Here is a 14,586-nt window from a genome sequence, read left to right as displayed (position 1 = left end):
TGACTGCTGTGCCCTTATTGCACACTTCTTTAATTTCCCTTTTAATGCCATCCCCAACCTCCGCCTTACTGTTTGGAGGTCTATATACCACTCCCACTAATGTTTTTTTCTCCTTAGTATTTCTCAATTCTACCCATACAGATTCCACATCATCAGAGCTAATATCCTTCATTACAATTGTATTAATCCCTTCTTTAATCAGTAATGCTACCCCACCTCCCTTTCCTTTTTGCCTATCTTTCCTGAATATCGAATACCCCTGGATGTTGAGTTCCCAGTCTTGGCCATCCTAGAGCCACATTTCCGTAATCCCAACCAAATCATATTCGTTTACCTCTATTTGCGCAGCCAATTCATCCACCTTATTACAAATGCTCCTCACATTAAGACACAAAGCCTTCAGGCTTGTCTTTTTTAACGCTCTTAGACCTATTCGAATTATTATTTACTGTGGCCACGTTTGATTTAAACCGTTGATTTCTCTGACTGCCACTTTTGTTTTTCTCCTTCCTATCTTTTGCTTTTATCCCTGTTTTCCTTTCCTCTGTCTCCCTGCTCAGGTTCCCAACCCCCTGCCATTTTAGTTTAAACCCCCCCGAACAGTGCTAGCAAACCTCCCTGCAAGGATATTTGTCCCGCTCTGGTTCAGGTGCAACCCGTCCGACTTGTACAAGTCCCATCTCTGTCTTGAATATACTCAACGACAGAGCCTCTACAGCCCTCTGGGGTAGAGAATTTGAAAGATTCACCACCCTCTGAGAGACAAAATTTCTCCTCATCTCAGTCCTAAATGGCCGACCCCATATTCTGAGACTGTGACCCCTGGTTCTAGACTCCCCAGCCAGGGGAAACATCCTCCCTGCATCTACCCTGTAAGAATTTTATATGTTTCAATGAGATCACCTCTCATTCATCTAAACTCTAGAGAATATAGGCCTAGTCTACTCAATCTCTCCTCATACGACAATCCCCCAATCCCAGGAATCTGTCTGGTGAAGCTTCGTTGCACTCCCTCTATGACAAGTATATCCTTCCTTAGGTAAGGAGACCAAAACTGTACACAATACTCCAGGTGTGGTCTCACCAGGGCCCTATATAATTGCAGTAAGACGTCTTTCTCTTATACTCAAATCCTCTTGTAATAAAGGCCAACATACCATTTGCTTTCCTAACTGCTTGCTGTACCTGCATGTTAACTTTCAGTGATTCATGTACAAGGACACCTAGGTCCCTCTAAACACCAACATTTCCCAATCTCTCAGCATTTAAAAAATATACTGCTTTTCTATTTTTCCTACCAAAGTGGTTAAACTTCACATTTCTCCACATTATATTCCATTTGCCATGTTCTTGCCCACTCACTTAGCTGGTCTATATCCCCTTGAAGCCTCCCTGCATCCTCCTCACAACTTACATTCCCACCCAGCTTTGTATCATTAGCAAACTTCGATATATTACATTTGGTTCCCTCATCCAAATCATTGATGTAGATTGTGAATAGCTGAGGCCCAAGCACTGATTTTAAATGGTATCCCACTAGTTACAGCCTGCCAATCCGAAAATGACCAGTTTATTCCTACTCTGTTTTCTGTCCATTAACCAATCCTCAATCCATGCTAGTATATTACCCCCAATCCCATGAGCCCTAATTTTGTTTAATAACCTCTTGGGTGGCACCATATCAAATGCCTTCTGAAAATCCAAATACACCACATCCACTGGTTCCCCCTTATCTATTCTGCTAGTTACAACCTCAAAATTTCTAACAGATTTGTCAAACGCGATTTCCCTTTCATAAATCCGTGTTGACTCTGCCCAATCCTATTATTATTTTCTAAGTACCCTGTTACCACGTCCTTAATAATAGATTCTAGCATTTTCCCTGCTACTGATGTCAGGCTAACTGGTCTGTAGTTCCCCGTTTTCTCTCTCCCTCCTTTCTTAAATAGTGGGGTTACATTTGCTACCTTCCAATCTGCGGGAACCGTTCTAGAATCTATGGAATTTTGGAAAATGACAACCAATGCATCCACTATCTCTATAGCCACCTCTTTCAAAACCCTAGGATGTAGGCCATCAGATCCAGGGGATTTATCGGCTTTCAGTCCCATTAATTTCTCCAATACTATTTTTTTACTAATACTATTTTCTTTCAGTTCCTCATTCTTGCTAGACCCACTATTTCCACAAAGTTTTTTGCGTCTTCTTCCGTGAAGACAGACACAAAAGGCTGGATTTTGTCAGCCCTGAGGAGGCTGTATGTCAGTATGGAGGCGGGACTGCTGATAAAGTTGCAGAATTTGGGGGCGGGTGGCAAACCCGCCCCCAGACTGCCTCCGTGCCCTCTTGCCAGGACATGGGAAGCCGTCCTGCCCTGGGTCCCATTTCCTCAAGGCGGGAAAGGGATTAAAGCCTATTAACTGCCTGTTAACAGGTAGTTAACAGGCAGAAAATAGAATTATCCCCATTTTCCGTTCCAAAGTGCAGGCTTCCCGACCTTAGGGAACCCCGCCAGAATGTAGGAGATGAGTAGGAGGTCTACAGGGGTTGGAGGGGTCTGAAAGTGCGATGTAGAGGTGAGTGATGGGTTCAAGTACGGATAAGTATGTAAGGTGAGAATAAAGTGTTAGAAAATGTTCACTTAGCTTTGTTTCTGCCTACAGCCTTCAGCCGCTGTGGAGCCGGAGTCCCGACATCTCCATTGTAGATATCACAGACTGGCTGTTGCATCCACCGAACCAACAGCCAGGTGATTTCTGCAAAGTTGAAAGGTTTGATGAGTCCTGAACACAAGGTCTCATCAAACTACACAGAATGTCAGTGTTTGACAGCTTCGCAGAGCTGTTAAGCGATGACATTTCTTCTTTCAAATGTTCTTGACAGATGGCACGTCATACGTGGACGTGCTCTGTCACTGACTTCCCCCTAATTGGCCTGCTGAGCCCACTGGGCGGGCTTAACAAGGTCAATCAGGGGAAAATCCCGTTGGCCAGAAGCTGGAGGTGGGATTGAAAGCCGGCAAGCAGCAGTCCCACCTCCAAAAGCTTCCCATTGAGAAAATCCAGCCCAAAGTATTTGTTTAATTTCTCTGCCATTTCCTTATTCCCCATTATAATTTCTCCTGTCTCAGCCTGTAAGGGACCCACATTTACCTTTGCTAATCTTTTCCTTTTTACATACCTATAGAAGCTTTTACAATCTGTTTTTATGTCTCTTGCTAGTTTACTCTCATAGTCTATTTAAGAAGTAGGAGCAGGAGTAGGCCATACGGCCCCTCGGGCCTGCTCCGCCATTCAATAGGATCATGGCTGATCCGAATCTAGACTCACGTCCACTTCCCTGCCCTCTCCCCGTAACCCCTAATTCCCTTATCTGCTAGGAAACTGTCTATCTCCATTTTAAATTATTTAATGTTGCAGCTTCCACAGCTCTCTGGGGTAGCAAATTCCATAGATTTACTACCCACTGAGTGAATAAGTTTCTCCTCATCTCAGTTTTGAAAGGGCAGCCCCTTATTCTAAGATTATGCCCCCTGGTTCTAGTCTCACCCATCAGTGGAAACATCCTCACCGCATCCACCCGATCAAGCCCCCTCACAATCTTATATGTTTCGATAAGATCGCCTCTCATTCTTTTGAACTCCAATGAGTAGAGTCCCAACCTACTCAACCTTTCCTCATACGTCAAGCCCCTCATCTCCGGAATCAACCGAGTGAACCTTCTCTGAACCGCCTCGAGAGCAAGTATATCTTTTCTTAAATATGGAAACCAAAACTGCACGCAGTATTCCAGGTGTGGCCTCACCAATACCCTGTATAACTGCAGCAAGACTTCCCTGTTTTTATACTCCATCCCCCTTGCAATAAAAGCCAAGATTCCATTGGCCTTCCTGATCACCTGCTGCACCTGCATACTAACTTTTTGTGTTTCATGCACCAGGACCCCCAGATCCCGTTGTACTGCAGCACTTTGCAGTTTCTCTCCATTTAGATAATAACTTGCTCTTTGATTTTTTCTGCCAAACTTTCCAACATTATATTGCATCTGCCAAATCTCTGCCCACTCACTTAGCCTGTCTATGTCCTTTTGCAGGTTTTTTATGTCCTCCTCACTCACTGCTTTCCCTCCCATCTTTGTATCGTCGGCAAACTTGGATATGTTGCACTCAGTCCCTTCCTCCAAATCGTTAATATAGATTGTAAAGAGTTGGGGTCCCAGCACTGACCCCTGCGGAACACCACTGGTTACTGATTGCCAGCCCGAGAACGAACCATTTATCCCAACTCTTTGTTTTCTGTTAGATAGCCAACCTTCCACCCATGCCAGTATATCACCCCCAATCCCGTGATTTTTTATCTTGATCAGTAATCTTTTGTGTGGAACCTTGTCAAATGCCTTTTGGAAGTCCAAATACACTACATCCACTGGTTCCCCTTTATCCACCCTGTATGTTACGTCCTCAAAGAATTCGAGCAAATTTGTCAAACATGACTTCCCCTTCATAAAACCATACTGACTCTGTCCTATTAAATTATGTTTATCCAAATGCTCTGTTACTGTTTCCTTAATAATGGACTCCAACATTTTGCCAACCACAGATGTTAGGCTAACTGGTCTATAGTTTCCGGCTTTTCGTCTACTTCCCTTCTTAAATAAGGGTGTTACATTAGCAGTTTTCCAATCTGCCGGGACCTTTCCTGAGTCCAGGGAGTTTTGGAAAATAATCACCAATGCATCCACAATCCCTACCACCACTTCCCTAGGATGTAGGCCATCAGGTCCGGGGGATTTATCCGCCTTAAGTCCCATTATTTTACCGAGTACTGTCTCCTTAGTGATTTTAATCGTGTTTGGCTCCTCCCCCCCCCCATTGCCCCCTGTTTGTCCAGTGTTGGGATATTTTTAGTGTGCTCTACTGTAAAGACTGATACAAAATATTTGTTCAGCGTCTTTGCCATCTCCATGTTCCCCAACACTAGTTTCCCGGTCCCATCCTCTAAGGGACCAACATTCACTTTAGCCACCCTTTTTCTTTTTATATAGCTGTAGAAACTCTTGCTATCTGTTTTTATATTTTTTGCTAGTTTACTTTCATAATCTATCTTCCCTTTCTTAATTAATCTTTTAGTTATTGTTTGCTGGCTTTTAAATGCTTCCCAATCTTCTATCCTCCCACTAGATTTGGCTACTTTATATGCCCTTGTTTTCAGTCGGATACTGTCCTTTATTACTTTACTAAGCCATGGATGGTTGTCTTTTCTTTTACTCCCCTTTTTCCTCAGTGGAATATATTTATCTTGAAAGATGTGAAATATCTCCTTGAATGTAGACCACTGCTCTTGTACCATCTTACACTTTAATCTGTTTTCCCAGTCCACTTTAGTCAATTCTACTCTCGTACCTTCATAGTCTCCTTTATTTAAGCTTAGTACGCTGGTTTGAGATCCAACTCTCACCCTCAAACTGAATTTGGAATTCAACCATATTATGGTCACTCATTCCAAGGGGATCCTTTACTAGGACATTTTTTATTAATCCTGTCTCATTACACAGGACCAGATCTAAGATTGCCTGCCCCCTGGTTGGTTCAGTTACATACTGCTCAAGGAACCCGTCCCTAATACACTCTATGAACTCTTCCTCAATGCTGCCATGCCCAATTTGATTAGTCCAGTCAATATGAAAGTTAAAATCCCCCATGATTATAGCTGTTCCCTTATTACAAGCCCCAACTATTTCCTGATTTATACTCCGACCAACAGAGTTGCAACTGTTAGGAGGCCTATAGACTACGCCCACTAGTGACTTTTTCCCCTTATTATTCCTTATCTCCACCCAAACTGTTTCACTATCCTGATCCTTTGACCCAATATCATTTCTGACTATTGCAGTGATTCCATCCTTGATTAACATAGCAACCCCACCTTCCTTTCCTTCCTGTCTGTCCTTCCTAATTGTCAAATACCCTTGTATGTTTAGTTCCCAGTCATGATTATCTTGCAGCCATGTTTCCGTAATGGCCACCAGATCATACCCATGTGTAGTTATTTGCACCGTCAACTCGTCAATTTTGTTACGAATGCTGCGTGCATTCAGATAAAGAACTTTCAAATATGTAGATTAAAGTCCCCCATGATTACTGTATTATCCTTGTAACATGCGCCTCTAATTTCCAGATTTATACTCTGCCCTACATTACACCTACTGTTTGGGGGCCTATAAACAACTCCCACCAATGTTTTCTGCCCCTTGCTGTTTCTTAGCTCCACCCAAAGTGATTCCACTTCTTGATTTTCGGAGCGAAGATCCTTTCTCTCTGTTGTCTTTATCCCATCCTTTATCATCAGGGCTACCCCTCCTCCTTTTCCATTTCTCTGCAATTCTGTCCTTCAACAGATTACTAGGATTGCTGAGGCGCTGCCCCAGGAGAGTAGCAGTGGATCCATGGAGCATGAACCTGCTGTCCTCTCTCAGGATGACAGCATTCGGTGCTCGCACCCCTGCCACTCCGCCAGTGCCCTTGTTGTTGCCCATCAGGCAGCCAGCCCAGACTGCTGTTGTCCGTGCCAAGATGGTGCAATTTGAAGCCGGGCCTTCTAGTCCCAGAGCTGCTCGAGGTCGTCCTCCAGAGCCATCTGCAGTCTCCTCCACTGAAAGTCAGCAGCCCTCCACCAGCCATGCTGTAGCCACTGCAATAGCACCTGTTGTATATTTGTTGTAAATGCTGTATTAATTATTTAAATGCTAGCCATTGCTTGTCTACCATCATACCTTTCCCAATCCACCTTAGGCAACTCGCCCCTCATACCTATGTACAGGAAACTTTGGTTTATCCGGAGATTATATGTCCGGAATACTCGATCTAACGGCAAAAATCAGGAGCCGTTTTCTATAAGTTTTTTTAGTTCTTGTTGCTTTTTTTTTTCCCAGTCAGGCACTGCAAGGTCTGTAGCTATAGCAACAGCTCATAGGAGCACGAGGACAGACAAAGGCACAGGAAGACAAGCACTAAGGGAATGCACAAGGGTGATTAGTTTATTTTTGTATGCAATATTGTATGACTTAATGTATAAATTTGGTTTGGAATGTGTATTCTGTGCTGGCTTTTATTTTTGCATTGTGGCCAAGAGGACGATGTGATGGTCAGTGACAGAGGGAAGGTAAGGAGTGTGGGACTGTTGGTGAATGGAGAATTGGGGTTGGGGTTACTGGTATTGCTCTTGAATTAGTTGTTCACGCGCAGCTCGGGTAGGACGGGGCTGTCTAGGTTGCAGCCTCCCTTCCTTTGCCGCCTCCTCCTCTTCTTCATCCTCCTCTTCCTCGTGCTCCTGTTCCTCAGCTTCTCGCCTGATAGGTGGTGGCAAGGGCGGTTCCCTTATGATGCCAAGGTTGTGCAGCATACAGCATACCAGGACAAATCTTGAGACCCGCTCTTCCGAGTACTGCAGGGCTCCTCCAGAAGGGTCCAGGCAGCGAAATCGTGCTTCAGGATGCCAATGGTCTGCTCTATCAGATTTCTTGTGGCAACATGGCTCTCATTGTACGTCTGCTGCCCATGCCACCTGTGCATGGGTTGTGAACTAGAGTTGTTAGCCATGTTGTCAGCGATAGCCCTTGTCGCCCAGTAGCCACCCTTTGGTTTGCTGTGATGACTGGAATACAACTGGTAGAGCGGACTGGAAAGTGTGAGGTTATGCACTTTGGCAGGAAAAATCATAGAGCAAGTTATTATCTTAATGGCAAGAAACTGGAAAGTACTGAAGTACAAAGGGATCTGGGGGTCCTGGTGAACGAAACTCAAAAGGTTAGTATGCAGGTGCAGCAAGTGATTAAGAAGGCCAATGGAATGTTGGCTTTCATTGCTAGGGGGATAGAATATAAAAATAGGGAGGTATTGCTTCAGTTGTACAAGGTATTGGTGAGACCGCACCTGGAATACTGCGTACAGTTTTGGTGTCCATACTTAAGAAAGGACATACTTGCTCTCGAGTCAGTACAAAGAAGGTTCACTCGGTTAATCCCAGGGGTGAGGGGATGGACATATGAGGAGAGGTTGAGTAGATTGGGACTCTACTCATTGGAGTTCAGAAGAATGAGAGGCGATCTTATTGAAACATATAAGATTGTGAAGGGGTTGGATCGGGTGGATGTGGGGAGGATGTTCCCGATGATGGGTGAAACTAGAACTAGGGGGCATAGTCTTAGAATAAGGGGCTGCTCTTTCAAGACTGAGATGAGGAGGAACTACTTCACTCAGAGGGTGGTAGGTCCATGGAATATGCTGCCCCAAAAAGCTGTAGAAGCTACATCATTACATAAATTTAAAACAGAAATAGACAGTTTCCTAGAAGTAAAGGGAATTAAGGGTTATGGGGAGCGGGCAGGAATTTGGACATGAGTCTAGGTTCGGATCGGTCATGGCCCTGTGGGTAGCGGAGCGGGCCCAGGGGCCGTGTAACCTGATCCTGCTCCTATTTCGTGTGTCTAATTCTGTTAGATTCAGGAGATGGTTCTGTGATAGTGGATTGGCGGTTAGGATCAGATCAGCCATGATCTTATTGAATGGCGGAGCAGGCTCGAGGGGCCGATTGGCCTACTCCTGCTCCTATTTCTTATGTTCTTATGTTCTAATGAACGCATCATGACTGCTGCCCAGATACTAGGCATTGACCTGCACAATGCATTGCCTCTGGTCACACACCAGCTACATGTGGAGGGAGTGGAATCCCTTTCGGTTCAGGTATATGGCAGAGTTTACATGAGGCGCCGCAAAACAATGTGCGCTGCAGTCAATGGCACCCTACACCATGGGGAAACCTGCAATCCTTGGGAACCATTGAGCTCGCTCTGCCTGCTTCTCTCTGGCAAGAGAGAGAATTAAATGAAGTTATCTCTCATTGCATAGAGAGCCTGAGTGACCTCCCATATGCAGTAGTGCACTGCAAATTGCGAGATGTTTGCTAATATCTTCAGCAGCAGCCTGGAAGGAGCCAGACGCATAAAAGGTTACCTTCACAGCCACTGGCAATGTGGTCTTTGCCCTGCTCTGGGGTTGGAGTTGTGGCTGCAGCAGTGGGCAGATTTCAGAGACGACCTCCTTAGTGAAGCGCAGATGTCTGACACACTGTTCCTCGCTGAGGTTCAGGTAGGAGAATTGCTCCCTGAACAACTTTGCCGGATATGGCCTCCTGCTGAGAGCCCTTCTCCCCATCCTCCTCCTCCCTCTTCTATCAACTTGTCCTACTCTGCATAGCCTCTCTTCATTCTCCCAGTCATGCTGAATTCCAAGAGGAAGGCCTATTAGTGCAACCATATCTGGGAGCAACTGGTTTGTGCAGAAGCCTTAAAGTCAGCCAAAAGTACTTCAGCACCTGACACACCACTCCCTGTAGACATTTGAAACTTGGAACAATGATAGAAAGCATCCAAAATGTGTAGAATTATAGCAACAGCCAGAAGAAATAAACCAGCAACTAACCTGTAAGTCATTCATGATCCCTTTAAATAGCGTTGGTGGTGGGTTCTTCAAGCTGCTTAATGTCACATTCAGCTGTGCGAGGTTAACAGGGAGCGTAAGCTGGCGCATGGAGCTCTAAAATAGCAGCGCTGGTGTCAAATCAGTGTTGCACACTGATTGACATCATGATCTCCCTGCTCTGCATGCTTCTGGCAGACGTTAGGTGTGCGCTCACTAGCCCCTTTACCAATATGGCGTCCAGTGCACTTCACACTAGAAGTGTGCGCGTGCACCACCGATGCCATTTTGGAACCTTAAGTGGCCTCGTAGAGCCCAAAAAAACTGGCGTCCCCATGATTCTTGGGTCACAGAATAGTAAAGAAATATTTCATTGCTATGTTTTATATACAGGTGCAGCAGACTTGTTATAACAGCAAAACTACCCATTAACCGATTCCCATGCAACAACATTGGCAATGCGACAAAACTGGGATTAGGTAACAATTTGTATTCAACAGGACAAAGGAAGGAAATTGATCATACAGCATCAGGATTGCAAATCTGTGAATTTGGCAGTAATTTCTCTAAGCTTATTCCCGTCCTGTCCTCCCTTAACCGCTTCCTCTATATAAACTCTCCAACCCATAATTCATGGCCACCCTCTCGACCTTGCCATGAAACGTGGCCTCTCCATTTGCATCATCTCAATCACAGACAAGGCCATCTCTGATTACTTCCTTGTATCCTTTAACACTCACATCCACTGTTTCTCCTTCCATGGCCCTCTGTTCGCCACAATACTTCTGCAGCTGTTGATCTGCTCAATCGTTCCTTCACCTCTGCCTTTAATGCCCTTTTCCACAGTAAAACCCTTACTCTCTACCAATCTGGCCATTCCCATGGTATGGCCCCCATCTTTGCTCCCTTAAGTCCAATGGGTACAGATTTCATAGATACATAGATACATAGAAGATAGGAGCAGGAGTAGGCCATTCGGCCCTTCGTGCCTGCTCCGCCATTTAATGAGATCATGGCTGATCCTTTAATTCAGTATCCCGTCCCCGCCTTCTCTCCGTAACCCTTAACCCCTTTTGCCCGTAGAAATATATCTAATTCCCTCTTAAATATATTTAATGAGCTGGCGTACACTGCCCTCTGTGGCAATGAGTTCCACAGGTTCACCACTCTCTGAGTGAAGAAATTCCCCCTCATCTCTGTCCTAAATGGTTTAGCCCTTATCCTTAAATTATGTCCTCTAGTTCTGTTCTCACCCGCCAAGGGAAACATTCCTTCTGCATCCAGTCTGTCTAGACCTGTCAGAATTTTATACACTTCTATGAGGTCCCCTCTCAATCTTCTAAACTCCAGTGTGTACATCCCTAAACTACATAGTCTCTCCTCATAGGTCATTCCCGCCATTCCTGGTATCAGCCTGGTGAATCGCCGCTGCACCCCCTCCATGGCAAGAACATCCTTCCTCAGATGAGGCGACCAAAACTGTACACAGTACTCGAGGTGTGGTCTCACCAGTGCCCTGTACAGCTGCAGCAAGGTATCCCTGTTCCTGTATTCTAACCCTTTTGCTATGAAGGCCAGCATACCGTTTGCCTTCTTGACCGCCTGTTGCACCTGCATGCTCGCCTTCAGTGACTGGTGTACAAGAACACCCAGGTCTCTCTGTACTTCCCCCTCTCCCAATCTATTGCCATTTAAATAATAATTTGCCCTCCCGTTCCTGCACCCAAGGTGGATAACTTCGCACTTGTCCACATTATAGTGCATCTGCCATTTATCCGCCCAATCGCCCAGTCTGTCCAAATCGCTCTGGAGCTTCCTGGTCTCTTCCTCTGAGCCCACCCCACCTCCTAGTTTAGTGTCGTCTGCAAATTTGGAAATGCTGCATCCGACTCCCTGATCCAGGTCATTAATGTAAATTGTGAACAGCTGGGGGCCCAGGACAGATCCCTGTGGTACCCCACTTGTTACTGCCTGCCATTCAGAAAATGAGCCGTTTATTCCAACTCTGTTTTCTATCTGACAGCCAGTTCCCTATCCACGCCAAAACTTTCCCCTTTATCCCATGAGCCTCAATTTTCCATGCTAATCTTTTATGTGGGACCTTATCGAAGGCCTTTTGGAAGTCCAGGTACACCACATCTACTGGCTCTCCCCCATCTATTCTACCAGTTACTCCCTCAAAAAATTCCAATAGATTAGTCAAGCACGATTTACCCTTTGTAAATCCATGTTGACTCTGTCCTATCCTGTCCCCATTTGCTAAGTGCTCCGCTATTTCATCCTTAATGATGGACTCCAGCATTTTGCCCACAACTGATGTAAGGCTTACAGGTCTGTAATTACCTGCTTTTTCCCTACCCCCCTTTTTGAATAGTGGGGTAACGTTAGCTACCCTCCAATCCATCGGCACTGTTCCCGAGTCTAATGAATTCTGAAAAATCATCCTTAGTGCATCCGCTATCTCTAGGGCCACCTCCTTCAGTACCCTAGGATGCATGTTATCAGGCCCTGGGGATTTGTCCACCTTCAATCCCTTTAGCTTCCTTAACACCATATCCTTAGAGATATTGATTTGCGTCAGTTCCTCCTTTGCCAATGTCCCTATTTTTCCCGATATCCCAGGGAGGTTTTTTGTGTCTTCCTTCGTAAAGACTGACCCAAAGTATGCATTTAGTTGATCTGCCATTTCCTTATTTCCCATTATATATTCCCCCGTATCTGACTGCAATGGACCAACTTTGGTTTTCACCAGTCTTTTCCTTTTGATATATTTATAAAAGCTTTTGGAGTTAGTTTTTATATTTTCCGCCAGCTTGTTTTCGTAAGCTATTTTGCCCCTCTTGATCATGCCCTTTGCCCTCCTTTGCTCTATCTTAAACTGTTCCCAATCTTCCGCTCTGGCGCTTTTTTTGGCTATTTTATACGCCCTATCTTTGGATTTTATGCTGTCTCTAATTTCCCCTGTTATCCACGGTTGAGTCACCTTTTTAGATTTCCTTTTATGCCAGATTGGTATAAACAATTTTTGCAATTTTGTCATTCTATCTTTAAATGTTTGCCATTGTTTATCTACCTCCAGTCCTCTCAGGAACGTTGTCCAATCAGACCTACTCAGTTCCCGTCTCATGGCATCATAATTCCCCTTGTTTAAATTCAGGACCTTAGTCTCTGAGTCAATTTCTTCGCTCTCCATTTCGAGTGAGAAATCGATCATGTTATGATCGCTCTGACCCAAGGGTCCCCGTACAACAAGATTACTGATTAGTCCCTTCTCATTGCACAGTACCCAGTCCAATATAGCCTGTTCCCGAGTTGGTTCCTCGACATATTGATCCAGATAACCATCCCTTAAACACTCAAGGAATTCCTCCTCCTCATTATTTTTACTGATTAGGCTAGTCCAATCTATATGTAAGTTAAAGTCACCTATGATGACAGCTGTGCTCTTATTGCACGCTTCTCTAATTTCCCTCGTGATGCCCTCCCTAACCTCTATTTTACTATTTGGAGGCCTATATACCACTCCTATTAATGTTTTTCGCCCCTCGCTATTTCTTAGCTCCACCCATATAGATTCTGTATTAACTGAGTTAATATCCTTCCTTTCAATTGCATTTATCCCCTCTTTTACTAGCAATGCTACCCCTCCTCCCTTTCTTTTTTGTCGATCCTTCCTAAATACTGAATACCCCTGTATGTTAAGCTCCCAGCCCTGCTCACCCTGCAACCATGTTTCCGTAATCCCAATTAGATCATAATTATTAACCTCTATTTCCACAGCTAATTCATCTACCTTGTTCCTGATGCTTCTCGCATTAAGGTATAAAACCCTCAGGCTTTTTTTATGCTCACATTTTTTATGAATTAGTTTGGCCCTTTGTTTTTTGTTCCTCACCCTTTTACCATTTATTTCTGTCTGCCTTTCACTTTCCTCTATTTCACTACATAGGTTTCTAGCCCCCTGCCATACTAGTTTAAATGCTCCCGAACTGCTTTATCAAAAATTACCCCGAGAACATCAGTTCCATCTCTGCACAGGTGTAGACCGTCCCTTTTGTATATGGTGCACATCTGGTTTAGCCATTCATCGCCAGATCTGGCTAGATCACATCAAGCGCTATCAAGCCCTGCTCTCCTCTCCCAAAACTGCTCACTACTCCAGGATCATCCTGGAATGCAAAGATAGCCTTCGGCTTCTTTACTCCACTACCAACTATCTTCTTAATAAAACCCGCACCTCAAAAATAAACTTTTTGACTTCTCTGTCCTTGCAAATTACCACCCCATCTCCAATCTCTGTTTCCTCTTACTGAGCCATTGGAGAGTGAAAAAGTTTCATAAGTATGATGTGAAATTTCAATTAAGGCACTAGAGAAAAAGGGATACTTGCTTCATAACATAAATAAATCTCCTTATCATAAAAAATCTTGGACTATGAAGTCCACATGGGTTCAGAGGAAGCAAATGAATAATGTTTTATGTTATTAAAGAGGAATTGTGGGATTGTTCTGTTAAAAACACTTTACCATCATTGATAAATGTAAATTTTAACTTTTTATAGATGCTTTTGCACTGTCCAGTAAATCTTTCCCTTGCATTTACAACTGCAATGATACAAAACAGAGAGTTGGAATAAACGGCTCATTTTCTGAATGGCAGGCAGTAACAAGTGGGGTACCACAGGGATCTGTCCTGGGCCCCCAGCTGTTCACAATTTACATTAATGACCTGGATCAGGGAGTCGGATGCAGCATTTCCAAATTTGCAGACGACACTAAACTAGGAGGGGGGGTGGGCTCAGAGGAAGAGACCAGGAAGCTCCAGAGCGATTTGGACAGACTGGGCGATTGGGCGGATAAATGGCAGATGCACTATAATGTGGACAAGTGCGAAGTTATCCACCTTGGGTGCAGGAACGGGAGGGCAAATTATTATTTAAATGGCAATAGATTGGGAGAGGGGGAAGTACAGAGAGACCTGGGTGTTCTTGTACACCAGTCACTGAAGGCGAGCATGCAGGTGCAACAGGCGGTCAAGAAGGCAAACGGTATGCTGGCCTTCATAGCAAAAGGGTTAGAATACAGGAACAGGGATACCTTGCTGCAGCTGTA

Source organism: Somniosus microcephalus, chromosome 5 (assembly GCF_052327205.1).
Source record: "Somniosus microcephalus isolate GS21.2 chromosome 5, FLI_Smic_1.0, whole genome shotgun sequence".
NCBI lineage: Eukaryota > Metazoa > Chordata > Chondrichthyes > Squaliformes > Somniosidae > Somniosus > Somniosus microcephalus.
The sequence above is the reverse complement of the archived record's forward strand: the minus strand, read 5'-3'. Positions refer to the sequence as shown.